Genomic DNA, 10,875 nt, shown 5'->3' on the forward strand with positions numbered 1-10,875 from the left:
CTTTATGATGAAAACATTTTATCCATATGTGCTACAGCAGCTCTAAGGGCCTGGGACAGGGTTCAAGACTCAGGTCAGAGAGTAGAATCGTATGTCAGGGTCAAACAGGGTCAGAGAGAACCCTTTAGTGACTTTTTGCAACGACTAACTAAGGCTGTACAAATAGGGATACCTGATCCAGAAGCAAGAAATATAGTAATTGAGTCTTTGGCATATGAGAATGCCAATGTAAAAGCAAAAGGATCCTGGGGCCTTTAAAGCTCAGATCAGCGCCTTTGGATGAATGGGTTTTACATACAATGAATGTTGATACATTTGATTATGGCAATGAAACATGGGTACAAGAAGCAATTTCCAAAGGTAAAAGGAGACATCAGATTACAAAATGCTTTCATTGTGGCAAAATGGGACACATGAAAAGGGACTGCAGACAATGGAATTCCAGGAATAATGCCTCTTCTAGGAATAACAGGAATAGGAGGACTCAGCCTTCAGGTTTATGTAGGAGATGTGGAAAGGGCAGGCATTGGACGAATGAGTGTAGGTCAACAAGAGATAAACAGGGCAACCCATTGCCATCGTGAAACTCAATAGGGGGCCTCTCGAAGGCAAATGTGGTCCAGTCATTTCCGATCACTGCAGAGAACATGCCTCTTCAGGGAAATTAGAATGCCCCATGCCTGCTGTTAAAAGCAATAACGGCCTGAAGGATGAGTTAAATGTGGTGAATGAATCAAGAAATCTAAGAGGACAAAGTAAACGGATATTCTGGCAGACTTCTATAAATGAACAAAGACCACAGCTAAGAGTGTGTGTAAATGGCAAACTTATTACTGGCTTACTGGACACAGGTGCGGATGTAAGTATCACTACTCCAGAGTCTTGGCATCCGCATTGGCCTCTTCAGGAGGTAGATATTCAGTTCTTAGGAATTGGAACCCTATCTCGAGTAAGACAAAGCACGAGATGGGTCAATTGTATAGGTCCAGACGGACAAATAGGAAAACTAAGGCCATATGTAGCAAATATTGCAGTGAATTTATGGGGCCGTGACCTATTGCAGCAATGGAATACCCAAATTAACATTCCTGCTGCTTCCAGAGCCTATATTTCTGAGGACAATATTACAAGATATTACAGATGGCGGAAACCAGCCATTAGAGCTATACAAGAACACAACACAATTGATGGCCCTTCAGAGGTACCAACAGCCATACCTCTACAATGGTTGACTGAGAAACCAATATGGACTAAACAGTGGCCTTTAGCTGAGGAAAAGTTACAGGCTTTAGAACAGCTGGTACAAGAGCAATTAGATGCTGGACATATAGAAGAATCTACCAGCCCTTGGAACTCTCCTGTGTTTGTTGTTAAGAAAAAATCTGGTGGGGCTGGAGAGATGGCTCAGTGGTTAAGAGTACTGACTGCTCTTGCAGAGGACCTGGGTTCAATTCCCAGCACCCACATGGCAGCTCACAACTGTCTGAAGATCCAGTTTCAGGGGATCTGACACCTTCACACCAATGCACATAAAATAAAGTTAAATAAACCATAAAAAAATATTTAAAAAAAAAAGAAAAAATCTGGTAAATGGAGAATGGTGACAGATCTTAGAGCTATCAACAAGGTTATTCAACCTATGGGCCCTCTGCAATCTGGAATTCCTCTGCCCTCCCTGTTACCAAAGGGATGGCCTCTTATAGTTATTGATCTGAAAGATTGTTTCTTCACTATACCATTACAAGAAAAAGATAGAGAAAAGTTTGCCTTCACAGTGCCTACCTATAATAACTCTCAGCCTGCAAGGAGGTACCAGTGGACCGTCCTCCCACAGGGAATGTTGAACTCTCCCACCCTGTGCCAATATTTTGTAAGCCAACCATTGAAAATTATACGCAAACAATTTCCTAAGTCCATAATATACCACTATATGGATGATATCCTGATATCTGATCAAAACAAAGATACCTTAGAAAGGCTGTTTGAAGAAGTAAAACTAGTATTACCTAAATGGGGATTGCAAATTGCTCCTGAAAAAATTTAGAGAGGAGATTCTGTTAATTATTTAGGTTATAAAATAGGCTTACAAAGAATTAAGACTCAAAAGGCACAAATCAGGAGAGACCGGTTACGAACTCTTAATGATTTTCAAAGATTATTAGGAGACATTTCCAGTCTACGACCAGCAGTTGGGATAACACCTGATCTAATAATTCATTTAAACAAAACCTTAGATGGTGACAAAGATTTGAATAGTCCCAGAGAGTTAACAGCTGAAGCAGAAAAGGAACTGATGATGGTTGAGGAAAAATTACAGGAGGCACATGTAGATAGGGTGGATTCAAATCTTAGTTGCATTCTAGTTATATTGCCTTCCAGAATTTCTCCTACAGGAATTTTAATGCAGAGGGAAGATACTATTTTAGAATGGATCTTTTTACCACACAAACCAAGTAAAAAATTAAAAACTTATGTGGAAAAAGTCTCTGAATTGATTATAAAAGGAAAATTGAGACTTCGTCAATTAGCAGGTATAGACCCAGCAGAAATTATAGTGCCTTTCACTGCTGATGAGATAAAAAAGTTGTGGGAAGACAATGAACCATGGCAAAGAGCTTGTGCTAATTTTTTGGGAGAAATCAATAACAATTACCCAAAAAGCAAGAGACTTAACTTTATAAAGAGAACTTCTTGGATCCTCCCTCGAATTGTCCGTGATGCTCCAATAACCGGAGCCCATACATTTTATACTGATGCTAATAAATCAGGGAAAGCAGGTTACAAATCAGAAGAATTCAGTAAAGTGGAACAAAGTCTTATGATTCTGTCCAGAAGGCAGAATTATATGACATCCTTATGGTGCTTAGGGATTTTAAAGAACCTCTTAATATAATCACTGACTCACAATATGCAGAAAGAGTTATTTTGCATATTGAAACTGCTGAATTTATACCTGATAATACAGAACTGACCTCATTGTTTATCCAGGTACAAGACATGATCAGAAACAGGCTCTGCCCTATGTATATAACGCATATCCGATCCCATACGGGTCTGCCAGGTCCTCTAGCACAAGGTAATGCAGATATTGATCAATTATTGATTGGTAGTGTGCTGGAGACATCTGAATTTCATAAAAAACATCATGTCAATAGCAAAGGCTTGAAAAAAGAGTTTTCTATTACATGGCAACAAGCTAAGGAGATTGTAAAGAAATGCCCTACTTGCTCTTTTTATAACCAAACACCATTGCCTGCAGGGACTAATCCAAAGGGTATTAAAAGGAATGAAATTTGGCAGTTGGATGTGTTTCACTTTCTAGAATTTGGCAAATTAAAATATGTACATCACACCATTGACACTTATTCAGGCTTTCAGTGGGCAACTGCTTTAAGCTCAGAAAAAGCTGATTCAGTAATCACACATTTATTAGAAGTTATGGCCATTATGGGTATACCTGCACAAATAAAAACAGATAATGGTCCAGCTTATGTATCTAGGAAAATGAAACGATTTTTTGCTTATTATAATATTAAGCATGTTACAGGTATACCATACAATCCTACAGGTCAAGCAGTTATAGAAAGATCAAATCGTACTATAAAGGATATGCTAAACAAACAGAAAGGGACGAAATATACCCCCAGAAATAGATTGCATAATGCTTTATTAACCTTGAATTTTCTTAATGCTAATGAGAAAGGAACAACAGCAGCAGAGAGGCATTGGATAATGGAAAAAACTTCTGAACTAAACCAACCTGTTTATTTCAAAGACGTGCTGACCTCTCAATGGAGGCCAGGAGATGTGCTACGTTGGGGAAGGGGTTTTGCTCTTGTTTCCACAGGAGAAGAAAAATTGTGGATACCATCAAAATTAATAAAGGTTCGATTTGAAGAGGAGAAACCTCTTGGAAAGGAGAAATGACAGCTCATCCACAATAATGATATTCATACAATTGGTAAGAAAAACATATAGAATGGGGGAAGGGTTCTGTTCTTATCTCCACAGGAAAACACTGATTTTTGAAAAGTTCAAGGGACCCTGGATATCTGAATACTGACAGATGGAAAATAATGGCCCAATAAGGACTATCAAGAAAACTGAATAAGTTCTGTAAGTAAAATATACTAAATCATATTTCTAAATTTATAGAGCTGGTTTTAGAGTTGGACTCTGGCTCAGTCCCTCACTAATTCCAAGCCTGTTGTTAAAAGAAAAACCCAGAGTTTCTGGAGTTTCTGTCTCATGTCAAGAGCCATGATATGGGACAAAAAGGAATATGAGTTTAGAAAACATCTTTACTTTTCTTCATATCTATCATACCTTTCATTAAATATATCTATCATGTCTTTTATTGAATATATGTATGTCTGTATATGTCTATATGATTAATATATGATTATATATTATTATAATCACATAATATATGATATTAATATATGATTAATATATATGATTAATGTTTAAGTTTTCCACAATGAACAATAAGTTTTTCCTGCAGTGACATTTGAAGTTTCCAGGAAGAAGATGGGGCCCCATAACAACAATTCCACCTGGTTGATATGACATCATGATACTGATAGCGCTACTACAAGACCTGTTTTGGATACCAGCTGCACAAGACGATTCCAACGTGGTTAGCTGAAATGATGCACATCTTGTACAACATTCTGGCCAGTCCTCCACAAAATACTCAGGGACTATTTGCAATTTTAAAAGACATTGATCTTGAAATTTAACCATCATTTTGCTTTCACAGGATCCCCCAGAAAGAACGTCGCCCCCATGACAGCTGGAAGTAATTCTAGAGAACGACGTCCCCTCTCCCAGTAAAGTTTGTCCTTGGGTTTAGGGACATCATTTAGGGGTTGGTTATAATTAGTATAGGGTTGAGGGTTGGGGGAGGAATTTTATAAGCGCAGGAATCCTTAAAAAAAAAAGAGGGATAATTGGATTATGGGATAATAGCTTTGTACTTGTGAGTTATTGTTTTTAGACAAATATATTGGTATTGATTCTTATATATTGATACAAAGTTAAATTATGTTGGCTATTTTATGCATGCATGCTTCTACCTCTGTTTAAAACATTTTTATGTATTGACATATATATATATATATATATATATATATATAGTATTGATATATGTATATTTTACCATATTGCATTGTACACTTCTACCTCTGATTAAGATACTTATATATTGTTTATGTATTGATATATATATTTACCATATTGCAATGTATACTTACACATTGTTTATATTTGGAGGTCATATTGTCCCCATTTATTGCACAGTTGTTTACTATTTCAGTCTTTAAGTTAGATAGATATTGAGAATAATATAGATCAATAGTCATCTAAGTTTGTCATTTATAATTAGACTAATCAGGTTCTTTAGATACATAGAGATTATATTCAGTATAGATAGATAATCTTCAACCTCTTCAAAGAGCTGTAGAAAATGGCCTTTAATCTAACTCAGAGTTCTGTGGTAGGGAGACACAATCGCTCCTGGCAACACTGATCTATTCCCGAGAGAATGTTGAGCACCAAAGACACTCCACTTGGAGCCTTTCTTCTTGGCAGAACTGGCTTTTGGGTAAAGAAATGCCCATACCTCAACTACTGACAGAGTTACAGAGTATCCGTAAATGGATAAAACAGGACTGTCATATCCTGCCAAGACAGGATAAGATAGTTTTGAAAAGTTCCTTGCCTTTGAAAATGGTATGTCAGTTATGTTAGGCCTTAGCCAGGTTGGTTGCTTCAACGCTGCAAACGTGATTTTGGGTGTTTGCCCAGGTAGCCAGTTGTCTCTGTGATTTGTTACATGTTCTGGAAGTTTGATTGCACTTCCTAATTACTTAGGTAACATTATTTCCCTTCTCAGATCTTTGATGGGATTGAGGATTATATAAACGTAGTTACTTTCCTTTCATGACGTGCCCAAGTTATTTCTTATACAAGACTTAAGCTAGTTAGAATAGGATATTTGTATTTATTGTATATAATTGTGTAGGTTTGTACTTACTGTATATAATTTCGTAGTAGGCTTAGAACTCTCTTACTTAAACAAAAGGGGGAGGTGTTGTGGGAGTAACTTCCGCTGCCTCAACCAATAGTCGCTGAAATACGAGCCCACAGTGCAGTGGGGAGCGACTTCCGCTCCGTCAGCCAATAGCTGCTGAAATACCAGCTCACTGGGGCGTGGTATATTTCTCTTTTAAAAAGAGAAGCAGATCCGGATCAGGCCCTCTTGGTTCCGGCTCTTGGTTCCGGTGCTTGGTCTTGGCTCCTGCTCCCAGCTCCTGCTCCCGGCTTCTGCTCCTGGCTCCTGCTCCCGGCTCCTGCTCCAGCGACTAGGCTCCCTTCCTGACGGTTTATGGTGTATGTAAGTTTTACCCCCCCCAAAATAAATAACCCCTTAAAACATAACTGGTGTGGGATTGATTCGCCGATAGCCACCACTCAAGAACAGCTATCATCATCTCTCAGGTTCACTAGGCTTCTACTCTTAGACAAGCACATTAACCATTACAAAAATTTGGAGTAAGTCGTTCCAACGTATATGCAGAAGTTTAAATAATATGGATGGGAGGCCTATGAACTAACATTTGTTTATTTATTTTTACTCCAGGGTTTTGTTTTATTAGTCAGGGTCTCACTATGTAGTCATAACTGCCCTTGAACTCAGTTATCCTCTAGCCAAGAGCTTAAGATGACAAAGAGTGAGCTGATCTTTTTTTTTTTAAAATAATTCTTATTTCTTTTTTGAGACTTTCATACACTGTATTTTTTTTAAAGATTTATTTATTTATTATGTATACAATGTTCTGTTTGTATGTATGCTTTCTGGCCGGAAGGGGCACCAGATCTCATTACAGATGGTTGTGAGCCACCATGTGGTTGCTGGGAATTGAACTCAGGACCTCTGGAAGAGCAGTCAGTGCTCTTAACCTCTGAGTCATCTCTCTAGCCCCCATACACTGTATTTTGATTATATTTTTCTCCTTCCCAACTCCCTACCTCCTTACCCATCCCATTTCACAGTTCTTTTCTTTTTAAAAATTTATTTATGTAATGAGTGATCTGTCTTCTGGATGACAGAAGACGACATCAGATCCCGTTATAAATAGTTCTAAGACACCACATGGTTGCTGGGAATTGAACTCAGAACCTCTGGAAGAGCAACCAGTGCTCAAAACCACTAAGCCATCTCTCCAACCCTCTTTTTTTTCTTCAATTGTTTTTATTGAGCTATATTAAATTTTTCTCCACTCCTCTCCCTCCCTCTCCCATGGTCCCCATCAGACCTCTTTTTCTAAAAAAAAAAAAAAAAAAAAAAAAAAACCAATACATAAAGTCCAAATTGACTAGAATGTGGCTCATATATCCAGTATCACTCCACTGAAGGGAACTGATTTTCCCTCTCCCATCAGCTGTCTCTTGCAAAGAGCTTCTTGGCTAAGGTTGGGTAGGATCTGTGTCACCTGTCAGTGCTGGGATTTTATCTGACTTGAACAAGGTCCCCCCTCCCCGCTTTCAGGACAGGGTTTCCCTGTGTAACCCTGGCTGTCCTGAAGCTCACTCTGTGAACCACCCTGATCTTGAAATCAGACATCTGCCTCTGCCTCCTGGTGCAAGTCTTATGCATGCTGTCAGTCTGTGAGCTCATGCATGCACCTCCCCTGATGTCTCTGGAAAATGCTCTTGAAGTTATCCATCACTTCAGGCTCTGACAGTCTTTCTGCCCCCTCATCCATATAGATCTCTGAGCTTTGAGGAGATCGGTGTGATACAGATGTCCTATTTAGGGCTGAGTGTTCCAAAGTCTCTTATTCTCTGCAAGGTGACCAACATTGGGGGAAGCATTGTTTTATTGTTATTTGCTTGCCTGCTCTTTTGGGAGACAAGTCTTGTTGGAAGACAAGATCTCACTATGTAGCCCTAGTTGGTGCTATATACACCAGGCTGGCCTCAATGGCCTCAGATTCACAAAGATCTGTTTCCGCCTCCTAAGTGCTAGGACTAAAGATGTGTGCCATTATGTCTGATTCTTTTTTTTTTTAAGACAAGGTCTCACTTTGTAGCCCAGTCTTGCCTTGAACTAACAGCAATCCTCTTGTTTCAGTATCCCAAGTGCTAGGATTACAGACACAAGGCACCAACCCCCCTGCTACATTTGTTTACATTTTTTTTAATGGCAGACTCTCATTGACCCCAACTCACAATATTCCTGTTTCAACTTCCAAAGTCTCTACAGTACAAGTGAGAGCCACTGAACTCAGCTGGAAATGTGTGCTGTGGAAATGTAACTCCAAAAGGAAGACGTTTTGAGTTGATGCTCAAACTGGCTTTGGAAGATCACTCAAGAAAAACAAAGGAAGCTTTCCAGATGAAAGTAGGCCAAGGTGCTGGGAAGATGGCTCACTGGTTTAGAGCATTTTTTTAAAGATTTTTTTTTCATTTTTTTAAATTTTTTAAATTGAGCTATATATTTTTCTCTGCTCCCCTCCCACTCTTCCCCTCCCCTTCTACCCTCCCATGGTTCCCATGCTCCCAATTTACTCAGGAGATCTTGTCTTTTTCTACTTCCCATGTAGATTAGATCCATGTATGTCTCTCTTAGTATTCTCTTTGTTGTTTAGGCTCTCTAGGATTGTGAATTGTAGGCTGGGTTTTTTTGTTTGTTTTATGTCTAAAAGCTACTTATGAGTGAGTACATATTATATTTGCCTTTCTGTGTCTGGGTTACTACATTCAATATGATCTTTTCTAGATCCACCCATTTGCCTGCAAATTTTAAGAGGTTATTATTTTTTTTCCGCTGTGTAGTACTCCATTGTGTAAATGTATCACATCTTTACCCATTCTTTGGTTGATGGGGCATTTAGGTTGTTTCCAGGTTATGGCTATGACAAACAAAGTTCCTATGAACATAGTTGAACACATGTCCTTGTGGTACGACTGAGCATCCTTTGGGTATATACCCAAAAGTGGTATTACTGGGTCTTGAGGTAGGTTGTTTCTTAATTTTCTGAGAAATCATCATAGTGATATCCAAAGGGGCTGGACCAGTTTACACTCCCACCAGCAATGCAGGAGTGTACCCTTTACCTCACAACCTCTCCAGCATAAGTTGTCATCAGTGTTTTTGATCTTGACCATTCTTACAGGTGTAAGATGGAATCTCAGGGTTGTTTTGATTTGCATTTCTCTGATGGCTAAGGATGATGACCATTTCCTTAAGTGTCTTTCAGCCATTTTAGATTCCTCTGTTGAGAGTTCTCTGTTTAGGTCTGTACCCCATTTTATTAAGAGCATTTGTTCTTACAAAGGACCCAGGACAATATGGTAGCTCACAACCATCTTTAACTCCAGTTCCAGAAAATTCAACCCCTCTTCTGTTCTCTTTGAACCTCTGTGGACACAGACATACAAGCATACAGGCAAAAACATTCATATATATAAAATAAATCTAAAGAAAAAAGAAAGTAAGTCAAATGTAGAAGGTACAGGTCATAATGGCACATGCCTTTAACCTGAGCACTCAGGACACAGATGTGGGTGGATCTCTATGAGTCAGAGGCCAGTCTGGTATATATAGTGAGTTCCAGGACAGCCAGAGAAAGACCCTGTCTCCAAATAAATAATGCAAAAGAAGTACCCATAAAAAATCTTTCCCCTGTATCTGGCTGTCCTTGAACTCATTCTGTAGACCAGGCTGGCCTGGAACTCAGAAATCCGCCTGCCTCTGCCTCCTGAGTGTTAGGATAAAATATGTGTGCCACCGCTTCTTGGACCAAGAAAAATTCTTGATAGCAGAATTAAAGGAAAATGGACTCTAGATCATGAGGAATCACAGAGAACACTGAATATATTCTTATAGACCATGGGGCTTCCTTAAGGAATCTGGTGGTTTTGGGTTTTTTTTTTAAGATTTTATTTATTTATTATGTATACAACATTCTGCCTCCATGTATGCCTGCAGGCCAGAAGAGGGCACCAGATCTCATTACAGATGGTTGTGAGCCACCATATGGTTGCTGGGAATTGAACTCAGGACCTCTGGAAGAGCAGCCAGTGCTCTTAACCACTGAGCCATTTCTCCAGCCCTCCTTAAAGAGTTTGAAAGAGGTGGAGCTTGGTAAGGCTTGCGTTTGGAGGGCAGTTCATACCTGAGACCCTGATACGTGTGTTTAGAACAGATTAGGGGAAGAGGAGACCTGAACACAGGCATCTGGCTGGGAAAGCATGTAAGTGTTGAAGGCATTTTGTTTTGGGCAGGATGTGGTGCAGGAGCATGACCAAGAGGCCAAAGCAGAATGCCAGGCGTCTACTGCTCTCTACATCACTGCCTTTGCGGCAGGATCTCTCACTTAACTGGAAGCTAACTTAGTTCTGGTGTTGAACAGCATGCTCCACTTTTTCTGTGGGTGCTCACGAACTCGGGGCCTCATGCCTGCACAGCAAGCACTCTCATTCACTAAGCCATCTCCTCAACTTCTCCAATGTTGCTTTTTGGGATTTTTCTTTCCTCCCCACCCCCCCAAACAATGTACTACTGGCAAGGAAGGCACCAGGTCTCATTACAGATGTTTGTAAGCCACCATGTGGTTGCTGGGAATTGCACTCGGGACCTCTGGAAGAACAGCCAGTGCTCTTACCTTCTGAGCCATCTCTCCAGCCCTTTTCTTTCTTTTAAAAGACACGCTCTTATTCTGCAATCTAGGCTAGCCTCAAACTCATTGTGTTGCCCAGGGTGACCTTGGAACACCTTTGGTCCTGGAGTTACTGTATTAGTACACCCCATCTGCCTAGATATATGTTATTTATAGACACAGTAACAACCTTTCCAAGTCTTTACTG

Source organism: Myodes glareolus, chromosome 8, assembly GCF_982192425.1.
Source record: "Myodes glareolus chromosome 8, mMyoGla1.1, whole genome shotgun sequence".
Lineage (NCBI taxonomy): Eukaryota > Metazoa > Chordata > Mammalia > Rodentia > Cricetidae > Myodes > Myodes glareolus.